The sequence below is a fragment of the Phoenix dactylifera genome, chromosome 1, assembly GCF_051530095.1.
Source record: "Phoenix dactylifera cultivar Ajwa chromosome 1, Ajwa_hap1_PhDact_Kaust_v1.1, whole genome shotgun sequence".
Taxonomy (NCBI): domain Eukaryota; kingdom Viridiplantae; phylum Streptophyta; class Magnoliopsida; order Arecales; family Arecaceae; genus Phoenix; species Phoenix dactylifera.
In genome coordinates this window covers 49037660-49050998 of record NC_143190.1, presented here as the reverse complement: position 1 = coordinate 49050998, position 13339 = coordinate 49037660, and the positions used below count along the sequence as shown (strand labels likewise).

Here is a 13339-nt window from a genome sequence, read left to right as displayed (position 1 = left end):
ATTTTATATCTTTATTATTGTATTATACTATAAATATTATATTATATTACATTACATTATAATACATTAATATGTTATTTTAAATAATTTAATATTATGCTATATTATGGAAAATTAATTTATAATATTAATTATAATATTTTATACCTTTATTATTGTATTATACTATAAATATTGTATTATATTACATTACATTATAATACATTAATATGTTATTTTAAATAATTTAATATTATGTTATATTATGAGAAATTAATTTATACTAATAATTATAATAATTTATACTTTTATTATTATATTATACTATAAATATAATATATATTACATTATATCATAATACATTAATATGTTATGTTAAATAATTTAATATTATGTTATATTACCAAATATTAATTTACTCTAATAATTATATTACTATTATGCTATATTAACATAATATTATTTTATATTACAATAATATTATACTATATCGTATATTTATGTATTAATTTATGTTATATTTTATTATGTTCTATTGTATAATTCTATGCAATGTCCTTTATGGTAATTTTGTCATATAAAAGTACTTTCTTAGTTTGTTTACCAAACACAAAATAAAATACCACAGCACTTTACGAATGTAGTTACCAAACAGTAAACAGCTTTTTATAACAGCTCTACTTCAGACAGTTCTACTTCCAACCGCTCTACTTCCAACAGCTCTACTGCCAACAGCTCCCCCAAACAGGGCCTAAATATGGTAATGCCCGCGGCCAGGTTTGACTAAAAATCAGCAAATTTATTGTACCAAAAAATTCATCCTGCGCGGATGTCTTCGTACGATTTCTATGCGGAAGTGAGCCAGCGGAAAATTATTTATGCGGACGTATGAGATTTGACCGGCCATGCTCACAAAATGTCTTTGCGGACGAAATCATCAGCGAAATAAATGCATGGCGGTCCGAATTGACAGAAGCGGCCCAAAGTATTCAGGGGCTTAAGGTCGTTTTATTTTTAAGGCATTTTCTACAGTGGGCCGGCCTAAGACGAACTCACAGAGGGACCTTTTTTTTTAATTTTATCTTTGAGTCCTTTTCTGTGGTGGGCCTTCTTTAGCCGGAGCCTTAGATGACCGCCTAAGTCGCTTAAGAATTGGGTTGGCTCTGCGTACTAAAAAGGTATACTGATGTCTTACCGCAGACACTCTCATAAAGTTTTCCATGTGGAAACATAAAGAATCCCCTCAGCTCGTGTGGTCTGCTCAGAGGTGGAGGAGTCTATCTACTACGCCCTCATCAAGTGTCTGTGTGGCAGCTAGATTTGGGAGTGTGCCTCGGCCCACCCCAACTAGCGGCAGGTGTGATCGTCCATTGAGGACTTTGTGAACTACTTGGAGAACTCTGTGGGGCGACCCGGGCATGAGGAGAGGGGGACAAGGGTTGCCTACCTGGCTTACCACTGCTAGTTGGATAGGAATGCCCAAGTCTTCAAGGAATGTGGCTCTCACTCGAGAGTAGTGGCAGACAGAGCTCTACTTCATGCTGCAGAGTTTTTTGGCATCACGGAGGTTTCGCCTGTTGGGTTAGTTAGAGAAATTTGGGATACTCATTCTGCTACTACAGCGTCCAAGTTTGTTTTTGTTTTCTGGATGCCCCCACCTTTCGGCTTTCTCAAGGTGAACTTCGACGACAATGTGAGCGAGAGAGGGAGCTGCGGTGGTATGGGTTTTGTTATTAGAAACCATAACGCCAGACTGGTGGCAGCAGTGGGTGACGGGTCTTCGACATGTCCGTGGTGTGCGCCGAGCTCCGCGCAGCATGGGAAGGCATCACCAATGCGTGATGCTGGGCATAGACTGCATTTTCTTGGAAGGGGACTCGACTATGGTCATTGAGTGGGTCCGGGGTTAAGGATGCACGACTGAGGAGCGGTTGCTGCTTCACGACATCTGCCGCCTACTGGGGGAGTGTGACTCTACCTGGCCACACATGTCTATCGGAAGGCAAACAGTGCTGCTGACTAGGTTGCCTCCTTCGCTGCTCATCACTCGAGGAGTTTATCTGGGTGGATCACGAGTCTACGCTGGAGCTTTTTCGTAGCATTTTGTTTTCTGATTTTATTGGCTGCATTTGCATCCGTCGGATGTGTGCAGGGGCGGCTCAATACATTCCGGGGCCTAAGGCGAATCCAATGAACGAGGCCTTTTTTTAATAATATTTTTTTAATAAATATAAAATACTTAAAAAAATATATGAAAATGGATAGCTATCAAGTACACTATTTCAACAAAGATACATGAATCTAACAAAGATAGACAACAAGCCTTTTTAATTTAATATAATTCTTGAATGGAAGCACATAAAAGTAATTACTCTAAATGAAGGGCCATGAAACTGATTAAATAACTGAGATAATGCTTGGCAATACTGTGTCAAGCAAGAGCCGAACAGGAAAAAGTCATCGCATGGCACTTCATGGTCAAGGTAAAGAAAAGAATTTGTCCATAAAAGGAACCTTTCTATAAGAGAAAGTAGGGCCATTATGGAAAATTCACTCCATCTAATTAATAAAAGTCCCGTCCCACCATCTCCCCTTCAAGTGAGTACCCAAGCAGCAACTGCAACATCACAGCACAGCAGCCATTCAACCCCCTCCCTCCTTTTCTCTCTCTACCACCCAAGAGGGGAGAAGAAACCGAGAGGAGAAAACTAAAATAATCTCCACCCTCCAAGAAGTCCATCTCCAATCCCCCTATCTTTCTTCCGGATGGCCCAGCTGGATCAGGAGTAATGTGAGGGAAGGAAAACCAAGACAAAAACCAAAAAAGAGAAGGGATGAAAGTTAAGAGTGGCTTCAGGCGTCTATCAAGCCAACCAAATCCCTCCACTCCCCCTCCCCACCCAAAACAAAACTACTGTCCCCAACATCCCAAATTGCCCCTCTGCAGGCCAGGAAACTCTCCACCTCCCTTCCATCAACGGGGAAGACTCGTAGCCAGCTCCTGATCCTATTTTATAGGGGCCTTTGCTTCCTTTTGGTCAGCCTCCCGGGGTCTTAGGCGACCGTCTCGGTCGCCTAGGGCTCGAGCCAGCTCTGGATGTGTGCTGCCGTTGTAAAAAAAATAATAAAAAAAAAGAAAAAGAAAAAGAAAAAGAAAACACCATGCGGGCAAATGCACCTGATGCCGCTACGACATGCGAAGCATACGTGGCGACTTACTCATATAATTTGTGCGAAGAAAGTCCGCACAAAAATTCATATGCAGACGTGTTTCCACTTCAGGTTTGCCTCACTCGTATAAGAGGGATACTAGTGGGCCTCCGGCGATGCCTTCGGAAATAGCCACGGCTTCAGAGCATGGCCTCCGCGGCGGGGCCATCGCCGTCAGGCGGTTTTCTCCTCCACCGAGGCTTCGAGGTTTCTTACGGCGTTGGATTGAAGCAAGCGCCTCTCGGCGGTCAATGCGGGAGGAGGAGGAGGAGGACGCTCCTGGCGTCTCCGCCCATCAGAGCGAAGCAAGGGGAGAGTCCGTTGCAGGACAAGAAGTCCGGGTAAGAGACGTCACGCCTCGAACTGTGTGAAACCCTAGTTTCTCATCTGCTCTGGATGAATACGTTTCGTGTTTTTGGTTGTCGACGGTTTGGTTTTTGATCGTTTCATCGGTCAAGATTGTCCTTTCCCTCCTTTTTTCAATTCCTTCCAAGAACTGTAGAAAAACTCGATCGTTCTTTTCCACCTTTTCTTTCTTTCCTGGAAACGATCGAAAATTCCGAAATTGTGATTTTTTTTTCATGAGAGACTCCGGTTAAATAAATTTCAGGTTCTTGGTTGTCGGTAATTTTGTTCTTGATTGTTGGCTGTGTCCAGTGATTTCCTTTCCCCCCCTATTCTTGCCAAGAAACGGTAGAAAGATTTGTTTTTCACGCTCTTTTTTCTTTTTCCCTTTGTCTCAAGAAACTGGAGGAAAATTCGGTTGCGTCAAAATCGTCTTTCTTTATTTTTCCTTTCGTTTTTCCTAGAAACGTTAGAGAAGTGTGATTTCCTCCCACTTCCTGAAGAGATAGAAAAATGTCATAAATTACTAAATATATATAGGTTTAATTATAGCTATTAGACTTCCGAATTTGCTTTTTCCCTATCGGGTATTTCAGAGTTGTCTTTTCTTCCCAAGAAATGATGTAAGATTGATTTTCGTATGAATCTTACGAGAAGGAAAAAGAATCCGTTCTTTTGCCAAAATATGTCTTTCTTTCGTATTTTCTTCAATTTCTTCTTCCCAAGAAACTGTAGACAACTGACTTTTTTTACTGCAAGAAATATGTTATTTCTTGGTTCAAATTATCTGTGTTACTCATTTGAATTATGTTTTGATTGGCTTGTCACAACTGCTTTCCCTTTTCAAGAAATGGCAGAAGATTTGAGATGTGGTACCTCTAGGTATCAGGATTTTGAGATTTAGGGGGTAAAGGAGAATCCATTGACTTTGCAAGGTTTGTCCTTTATTAAATATCAAACAATTTTTTTCTTTGTTTTTTTGCCTTTAGAATTTGCAGATGATACTTGGAAGGCCGCAGCATGCTTAGCTATGGATTGAACATGGCATTAATGCTACGGATACAGCAGAAGCAGTGAGTTTTGAATAGTAATCAATCTATTTTAGGCTGATGAATAATGCAATTTTTCTACGAAAATTATATGGGCTTTCTACTACTAATCTGTGCAAGTTTGCTCCAATGGTTATATAGTTTGTTGCTTCTGTTTTTTTGTTTTTTTTGAAATGACTCTAAAATGTCTGATAGTGTGAATGCATTGGAATTTCATCCCCGCACTCCGATAACATTAAGAAGATGTCATTATTGTAACTTTGTGACACTTTGTTAAGCCCTAATCAACACTTGTATCATTGTTGATATCTCTTTGCAAGGTGAGTATTATAGGAGTCATATAGGCATCCTTCTCTAGTAGCCTGTGAAAAGACCAGACATGAGTTGAGCATGTACACTTATGATCATGGTCTGCCGAACCGGCCGGTACGGGCCGGTTCGGCCCGGTACGGACCGGTCTGACTTGGAACCGGTACCCGGACAGCGTGGAAACCGGTTCCAGCTGTTTTCAGGCCGATCTCGATTGGTATGCATGTGTACCGGTCGTGTACCGGCCGGTTCGCACCGGTACATTTTTTTTTCGATTGAAAAGCGGGCAGAGCGCCCGCGCAGGCACGGGGCCACACGCTCGCGTGCGGGGCGGTGTTGAGGACCCCCCACAAACACCGCTATCCAAGCTCGCGACCAAGGGAGATTCAAGGCTCGAAAAATGCCAAAGGAGGGTCATGCCAAGCCCCTTCACACTTGGCCAAGCCTTGGCCAAGTGCCTCTAAGGTCGGCTAAGACAAGGTACAGTAGGCCAAAGACACGACGCAGCCATGTGCGGCACAAGCTGCGCTCATGCGCACCCGCCGCACGCGTCTGTGCGCGTGTTGCGAACCCTGCTCCATCGAGCTAAATTTCAGCCAGCACAAGCGAGGCCAACCTCGCTCAAGGCCAATACTCGGGGCAACTCCATTGTTTGGAGGCTTGGCCGAGCCTTGGCCAAGTATTGCAGCAGCCAGTCCGACCTTATGCAGGCCCTCCACAACGCCTACACGAGGTTCGAGGTCACCACAAGCATCAGCCCAAGAGGACTGTGCGCTCGACCAAAGGCCACATGCAACACCTCTTGACCGTAGCCACTCGGCCTGCGCATAGCGCTTGCCAAAGCGCCCGTGCGCTAGGCCCTTAACCGCAAGGACTTCGGCCCTCGCACTAGCAGCAACGCGCGGCCAACCGGGTGTCCACTCTGCAGCACCAGGCGGCCAACCACGCGCCCGCACAGCCACAGCTGCGCGCGGACCCCCACGCGCTCGGGCCTCCACGCGCCCATTCATCCCCAGGAGCGCGGGGCCAACCGCGCGTGCACACCTCAGGCGTGCTGATGGGGGCTCACGGTCCAAAGCCCCTCACGATGCCCTTTTTCTCGTGCTCCTTGCGTGCGCCTCCAAAAATTGCTGATGATGGACCGATTGTTGGTAACGCCGGTGGAATAACTCAATACAAAGATTAACAATGTAGGCAAACTGAATTTTATTCCACTCAATTGAAAAACAAATAACAAGAACAAAGAAAACAAAAAAAATCTAGCAAGGGATTGAAGAGATCCCTTTCTAACCTAATCTAGTGGAGATTGATGCATCTACTACTAGCCCAAGTTCTAGAAAACAAGATCTAAGGACCGAAATCAGCACAAACACCGCCCAAGCCTTACGGTCGACTCTCATAAGAAAACAAGACTAAACTCAACTCTGGGATTGCTCTAGGATGCCTCATAATGGCCCCTTACAACTTTATTTATTGACCCAAGACTCTAGACAAAATTAAGTAACTCTCCTTAAGATAAACATGGAAAATCGTCTTTCCACGGGATGTGTCCCGGTTGACCGAGTCGTGCGACCCGGTTGTCCCAGTCTGGCCGAGGTCGGCTCGGCCTTCGGCGGGGTCCGAGGTCGGCCTGGCCTGAGGTCGGCTCAGCTTTCGACAAGGCCGAAAGTCGGCCTAGCCTCTGGCCGAGGTCAGCTCGGCTTGAGGTCGGCCTGGCCTGAGGTCGGCTTGGCCTTCGGCAGGACCCGAGGTCGGCTTGGCCTGAGGTCGGCTTGGCCTTCGGCAGGGCCCGATTTTTCTTCCCGCGCGAGTTTACTCTTGAGCTTCCGAGGCCCGGGGCTTGGGTGACCGACCCTCCCCGAGGTCGGATTAGAGCGTAGGTGGAGATTGCCTGTTGGGTTGATGGGGCGAGGTCTGGCGCGCAGGCTGATCCCACGCGGTGCCGGAGTCGTGGATGAACCTCATGGTCGGCTAAGGGTCGGCTGGCCACAAAACACATCATTTGGCCACTTTGGCCCTCGGTTGGCACATAGTCCTCTCTCGGCTTGGCGCTACCTCGGCGTCGCTTGCGTGGGTCCTCAACAAACCCCCTTCCTTGAAAAATATCCTTGCCCCCAAGGATATGCTTTGAGTGTCGTCGAACTCCTTCTTCATTGGCTTCTTGTGTAGCTTCTTCTTTAGGCATTCGGCCGTATAGTGTCTCCAACATATTGGCCTCACACGGCCTTATGTCATTGTTGCCCCAAGCGGTCCACTTCCTCATCCGTATAGTGTCTCCAATCTCCGAAGCCATGAAATTCCAAGTACCACATCTAGTCCTACCAACTGTAGTACATGTAAATCAATACTAATTTAAACCTTTTGGACCCTCATTTTTATATCCTTCACAATCTCCTCACACTTCATCCTCTCTCTACTCGCAATTTTTACCTTAAAGGGCTCCACCGGTACACCTTTCAAGCCCACCTTTTGAAGTGTCTCTGCGTTAATAAAATTATGTGAAGAGCCCGAGTCAATCAATAAAGAAACTTCATGCGTACCGATCCATGCCATAAGCTGCATAGTAGAAGATTTTGAACTCCCGACATGACATGTAATGAAAGTTTAGCTTCTTTGATCGCTTCATAATCCTCGGCCTTCTTTTGATCAGCTTTGTCACCATCTTCATCAGAAAATTCAGACACCTCGTCCTCTTCCTCGCTGCTTGCATCAAGGACGTAGATTTGACCGGTCTTGCAACGATGCTCCCAGCTCCACTTTTTACTGCACTTGAAACATAGTCCTTTTTTAATGTAATCCTTTAGCTCATCACGAGTCAGTTTTTTTACCTCCTTTGGCCGGTGTTTGTTGTTGGTTCTGGCCTCTTCTTTGCCTCCATTTGTCGCCTTTGATGGTAGGGATTCGGTGTGCTTGCTGCCCGCACTATCCTTGGACATTTGCTGCTCCGGGTAGTAGCTTTGGTCTATGATTTCCGCTATGCGCATTGCTTCTTGTAGCTGCGTTGGTTGTTTGAGTTTGATTTCTTTGGCTAGCCACGGTTTGAGGCCGTCGATGAAGGTACCAAGTAAAGCTTCGTCGGACCATCCGCTGACCATTGTTTGCAATTGCCAGAACTCGTTGATGTAGGTTTGGACTTTGCCTTCTTGCTTGAGTTTTGCAAGTTGGCCATGGTGATTGATAACGGGGGAAGGTCCCTATTGCTTTATGAATTCATCAACAAAGGCAGTCCAACCCAATCTTCTCCCCTCTTTTTCATGCAATGCCCGGATCTACCTCCACCATCGGCTAGCCTTACCTTCTAAGTGGAAACTTGCTAGGGCAAGCCGATCAGCCTATGGAATATCATAAACATAAAAGTATTGATCCGCCTTGTTAAACCACTTATACGGGTCTCCTCCTCCAAACTTTGGGAAGTCAATTTTGGGTTTCCTAAGCCCTTCTTCTTTAGGCCGTGGACCCCTATAGTCATCATCTCCAAAGTCATCACCCCATATGTTTCTTCCTCTCCTTGCCATGGGTTCTCTCCAGCCGTGAGGCCTTTGAGCATGAAAGGATCTTTCTTTGGCCTCATCACGACTTTTATGGCCATTACTAACCCGCTCATCATCAAGCCACCTCTCAAACACTAAGCTCTTGGCTTCAACTCTTCCTCCCCTTCGTGAATGATGCCTAACGCCATGATCTATATGATGGGTACCCTGAAGCTAATGGCATCACTCTCATACCTTGCCCGGCCCTGTCGTGTGGCATGCGATCTAGGCACTTCTTCTTGCACCCTCTTATGTTCCCTCTCTAGTATCCTCCTTTCCAACCTCTCAATGGTGGCATTATTCTCCCTCCTTATTTCAGCCATATTCGCAGCCAAAGTATTGGACAAAGTTTCTAATGCCCGGTTAAGGTTGGCTGAACTAACTTCAAGGGCCTCTAACCTCTTATCTTGATTGTTGTTTCGGGGGGACTCTATCTCTTTTTAACCCTCTGTTTTAGGACTCTAAAACCCTGAGATAACAGCCCCTCAAACTCCCAAAAACTAGGATTCAACCGGCCCCAAAAACTTGCTGCGTACCAAAATTTCTGGACTGCAGAAAATTTCTGCAGCAGTCCACAAACTTCAAAAGCAAATGACACCTTCAAAATAGACCCAAATCAACCCCCAACCTCCTGCAGTTATCACCCAAAGGATGAACCAACCCACCTGATCTGTACACTACTCAATCAGCTTCCGACAGGGGTTTTACAAAAATAAAAATAGAAACTTAATATCCTCCAATCGAATACAAATTCAAGCCCAATACAAGATGTAGAATTTTTATAAACCTCACCAAAAGATAAAAGTCAAATTGCAAGTCTCTTTCTCAACACAAAGAGGTCTTGATGATCTATTTGTTCTCTGAAACACTGTAGTTGGGGAAGGCGCACAAGGTACTACCAGTAGCCTTCCTTTATGCGGCCCCTAATATACCCTACAGCAGATCAGTTGGGTAAAATAGCATTGGGTACTACTAGTAGCCTCTCCGTTGTGCTATCCCTAGTTTGAATAAAATAGAATCAAGAGAACTCTTTTTTCTTACAATAAAAGGCTCTCACAATATATCAAGACTATAAATATCCCCAATACAATCAGATCTCACCAATAAAAAATCCAGATCTGATTTTTAACTTCAGATCTAATAAGAATATACAAGGAAAATTCAGATCTGAAGATTGATATTCAGACATTACCTCCTTGAGGGATTCTCTCAACGAAAGCACCAATTGATGGGGGCTTACGGTCTAAAGCCCCTTACCATTCCCTTTTCCTCACGCTCGTTGCGTGCGCCTCCAAAATTGCTGATGATAGACCGATTGTAGGTAACACCGGTGGAATAACTCAATACAAATATCAACAATGAAGGCAAACTGAATTCTATTCAACTCAATTGAAGAACAAATAACAAGAACAAAGAAAACAAAAGAAATCTAGCAACGGATTGAAGAGATCCCTTTCTAGCCCAATCTAGTGGCGATTGATGTATCTACCACTAGCCCAAGTCTTAGAACATAAGATCTAAGGACCCAAATCGGCACAAACACCGCCCAAGCCTTACGGCTAAGGCTGCAAATGGGTCGGGTCCTCCCGAGACCCGAACCGGCCCGACCCGCGTAGACCCGACCCGACCCGAATTTTAGGACCCGCGGGTCCGGGTCGGGTCCTAAAATTGGAACCGAATCATTTTTTGGGTTGGGTCTGGGTTTACCGAACGGACCCGACCCGACCCGAATGGACTCGAAGAGAGAAAGAGAGAGGAGGAAAAAAGCAAAAGAAAGTTATTCTCTGTGTGTGTGGGTCGTGGCACTATTTGTGAGGACCGGTCCATTCACCGGCCCGTATCCAATTGGGCTAGTGGGCCAGCCCAATGAAGCCAGCCATTTGGAGTCCGCCACCTCGTCCTTAAGGGGAGGGGCAGATGTCAATAGAAGGGAGGTGTTGCTGCCAGGTTTAAATACAGTGACAATCGCTTAAAAACCTCTCGACACGTCGCTTAGAACCCCCCAAACGCCTTCCTTCCTCCTGGTACGCTCCCTCCCAAATCCGGACGCTGCCAGATCTCAGCACCTCGTCGGCTGGACATCTACGCCGACATCCCCGCCATAGCAGCTGACCTCCGGTGGTCGCCAGAGCCTCTCTTCACCTTACTCCATCACCGACACCCGCTGCTTGGGTCAGTGAGGTAACATCCATCCATTTCTCCGTCCCTTCCTGATGTTCATAGCCTTGCTTTTCCTCCCAATCTGCTCAGGATAACAAAGAAAAGAAAGAAAGAAAGAAACAAAGAAGCAAAGAAGAAGAAAAATAAGAAAAGAGGAAGAGGGGACTCACCGGGGAGACGTCACGTGCGGCGGCGGCCGGCTTCGGCTGCGAACGGCGCTGACACGGGCGTCGGCCGCGGGCCAGCCGAGGATGCCGCCGGCACGGGCGTCGGCTGCAGGCCGGCCGAGGGCACCGCCGGCTGTGGCCGACCTCTCCCGAACTCACTGCCTCCCCTCGCAGGAGAAGAAAGGGGGAAAGAAAAGAGGGATCGGGAGAGAAGGAAGGAAAGAGAGGAGGAGAGGAAGCTCTGGGAAGAAGAGGGAACAGGGACTCACCGATTCGACGTAGCGTGCGGTGGCCACCGGCTTCGGCCGCGAGGGCCGCCGGCACGAGCCTCGGCCGCAGGCCAGCCGAGGATGCGGACGTCGAGCGTCGGCCGCGAGCGCGGCCGAGGGCGCCGCGGGCTTCGGCCGAGGGCACCGCCGGCCGTGGCATGACCCCAAGCTCGGCCTCTCCCAAGCCGCCGCCTCTTCTTCCTTGAGATGGGAAGGGGAGGAGGTTAGAGTGGAAAGAGGGTTCGGGAGAGCCGTCGGGAGAAGCTTCGGGAAGGAGAAGAAAAAGAAAAGAGAAAGAAAGGAGAAGAAAAGAAGGAAAAAAAAAGAAAAAAAAGAAAAGGAAGAGAAAAAAAAAGAAAAAGAAAAAAAAAGGGAGAAGAAAAGAGACCCTTAACGGATCCGACCTAACGGGACAGATCGGGGTTCGGGTCCGAAACCCGTTAAGCCCAATAATAAGAAATTGATTTAGCCAATTGAACCTGAACCCGAGCCTAATTAAATTGGGCTAAGTCTGGACGAGCCCAAACTGCAAATTGGGTCAAATCCGAACCGAATTAAGCCCAAATTGATTTGGGTCCGAACCCAATTAAATTGAGTTAGTTCCAGCAGACCCAATCTGGTTTTAAATCGAACCCCAAAGGCTTCAAATTGGACTTGGGCTAAATCCTTGGATGGGATCCAAGCAAGTAAGTTCATAATATGATGAACTAAGAGATTTTATAATAAATAAATGGGGAATAATGTAATCCCTATTATGTTGTTTTAGGTGATTAAGGATTTGTTATCTGGACTTGAGCAATTTGGAAAGCGAATTGAAGTAAGTAATCTGTCTTAATCTTATCGTAGATCTTGTATTACGTTTTATAAGATGAACCAGTGTTTTTCATACAATTTGAATTGTATACATGATTTGTGAAGAAAGTAACCTGTTCTAATCCTGTTAGGGATCATGTCATGTTATTAATGTTTCCTAAGCATTTATTTTAAGTATATATGTTTCATGCATGAGATGTTACAATGCATAAGTAACTTGCATGATCTCAGAAGCTATGGCTATGTATGCAACATGATGATGCTGATATTTTAATCATGCATGCAAGTTGGTATAATGAAATACTATCTAGCCAAGAGGCACTATTATAATGGGCTCAAAGATGCTACTGATCGAATGCAACTGAGGTGGCCGAGAATAACTTCGCTGGCCTTGCTAGTGGCCGAGAATGACTAGCTGGCCCGGCCAGTGGCCGAATGGACTTCGCAGTAGCATCCGAGAGAATGGACCACGGCATGCCGGGGGCACGGTTTCATATGTATACTTTATGAAAATGATATTTGAAGCATGATCATGAGGCTCATTTCAGAGCCTGGGTATATGAGGCGGGTGTTTCCAAATCCTGCATATGCGTTTTGGGGAGAAGCAAAATCGGTGAGGGGTGAAGGACGCTTGCGTGAAGCCCCGGAACCGGCCAACATCTGGCAGGGGAGCCTCGTGTTTCCCCCTCATGTGGGCCCGATAGTCACGTGCCCTGCACAGGCGGGCCGTGACATTTATGAACGTGCCTGGCCAAAGCATACATTGTTTTACAATGGGTTTTTGAATATATCCTTATGAAATGTTGTATTTTGCTAAAACCGCTATCTCCTTTAAATGATGCTAATCGCATGAATTCTTATGTTTTATGAAAATTCTGTTTGACTGAAAATACTGCTTTGTTTTCCAAGCATACATATTTTGCCATGATAAATTGTGAGATAATATGCTTGTCAGCTTCTCAAACCCTGCATAAACATGGTTACCATTATGTTCGATCCGGTAAGATTATATATGATTACTTACTGAGCCGTGTAGCTCATATCCGTTCATTTACTTTTTCTTTCAGATCCTCATCACTGATAGCTGCCAGAGACACGTTAATTTGGTATCAGGGCTTCTTTCTTTTGGGGTAAAGCAAGTATACTTTTGTGTACATAAACTACATAGAAGCTCTGTATTTGGGTACTGACCAGCATGTTGTATTAAGAATGCTTTCATATGAAAAGATTTGGTTGGTTTGACTACCCTGTTACCCAAGTATGAGGCTGCGTGCTATTGTGGGCGGTAGTCGGCAATAGCACGGCCGTGTCACGGATCCGGGTCCGGGGCGTGACACTATTGGTCTGTCAGGATCTTCTCTCGATCTATTACACTGTTGATACCTCTGGTGTCTCGGTAACTGGCTTTTTTTTTCTTCTTTTTTTTGGTTTCTGTTTTTTTTAACTTTTGCAGGGAGGAAGTGAGGGAACACTGAACTGAATATGGGTCATGTGCTAGTTTTCTGCAA

At 45.6% G+C, this 13339-nt stretch overlaps 1 long non-coding RNA gene across 4 annotated transcripts; it reads left to right on the top strand.

The window, feature by feature from the left end:
• Nucleotides 1–3251: 3251 nt before the first annotated feature.
• LOC108511882 (uncharacterized) lies at nt 3252–13074 on the top strand. Of its 4 annotated transcripts, none has more exons than XR_001880364.5 (3): nt 3252–3530; nt 4524–11835; nt 12899–13074. It is a non-coding gene; the product is annotated as an uncharacterized LOC108511882 (long non-coding RNA). The 4 variants fall into 4 exon arrangements; XR_015968968.2 differs by having other exon boundaries at nt 4383–11835; XR_016396233.1 differs by lacking the exon at nt 3252–3530 and having other exon boundaries at nt 3537–10603; nt 11785–11835.
• Nucleotides 13075–13339: the final 265 nt, after the last annotated feature.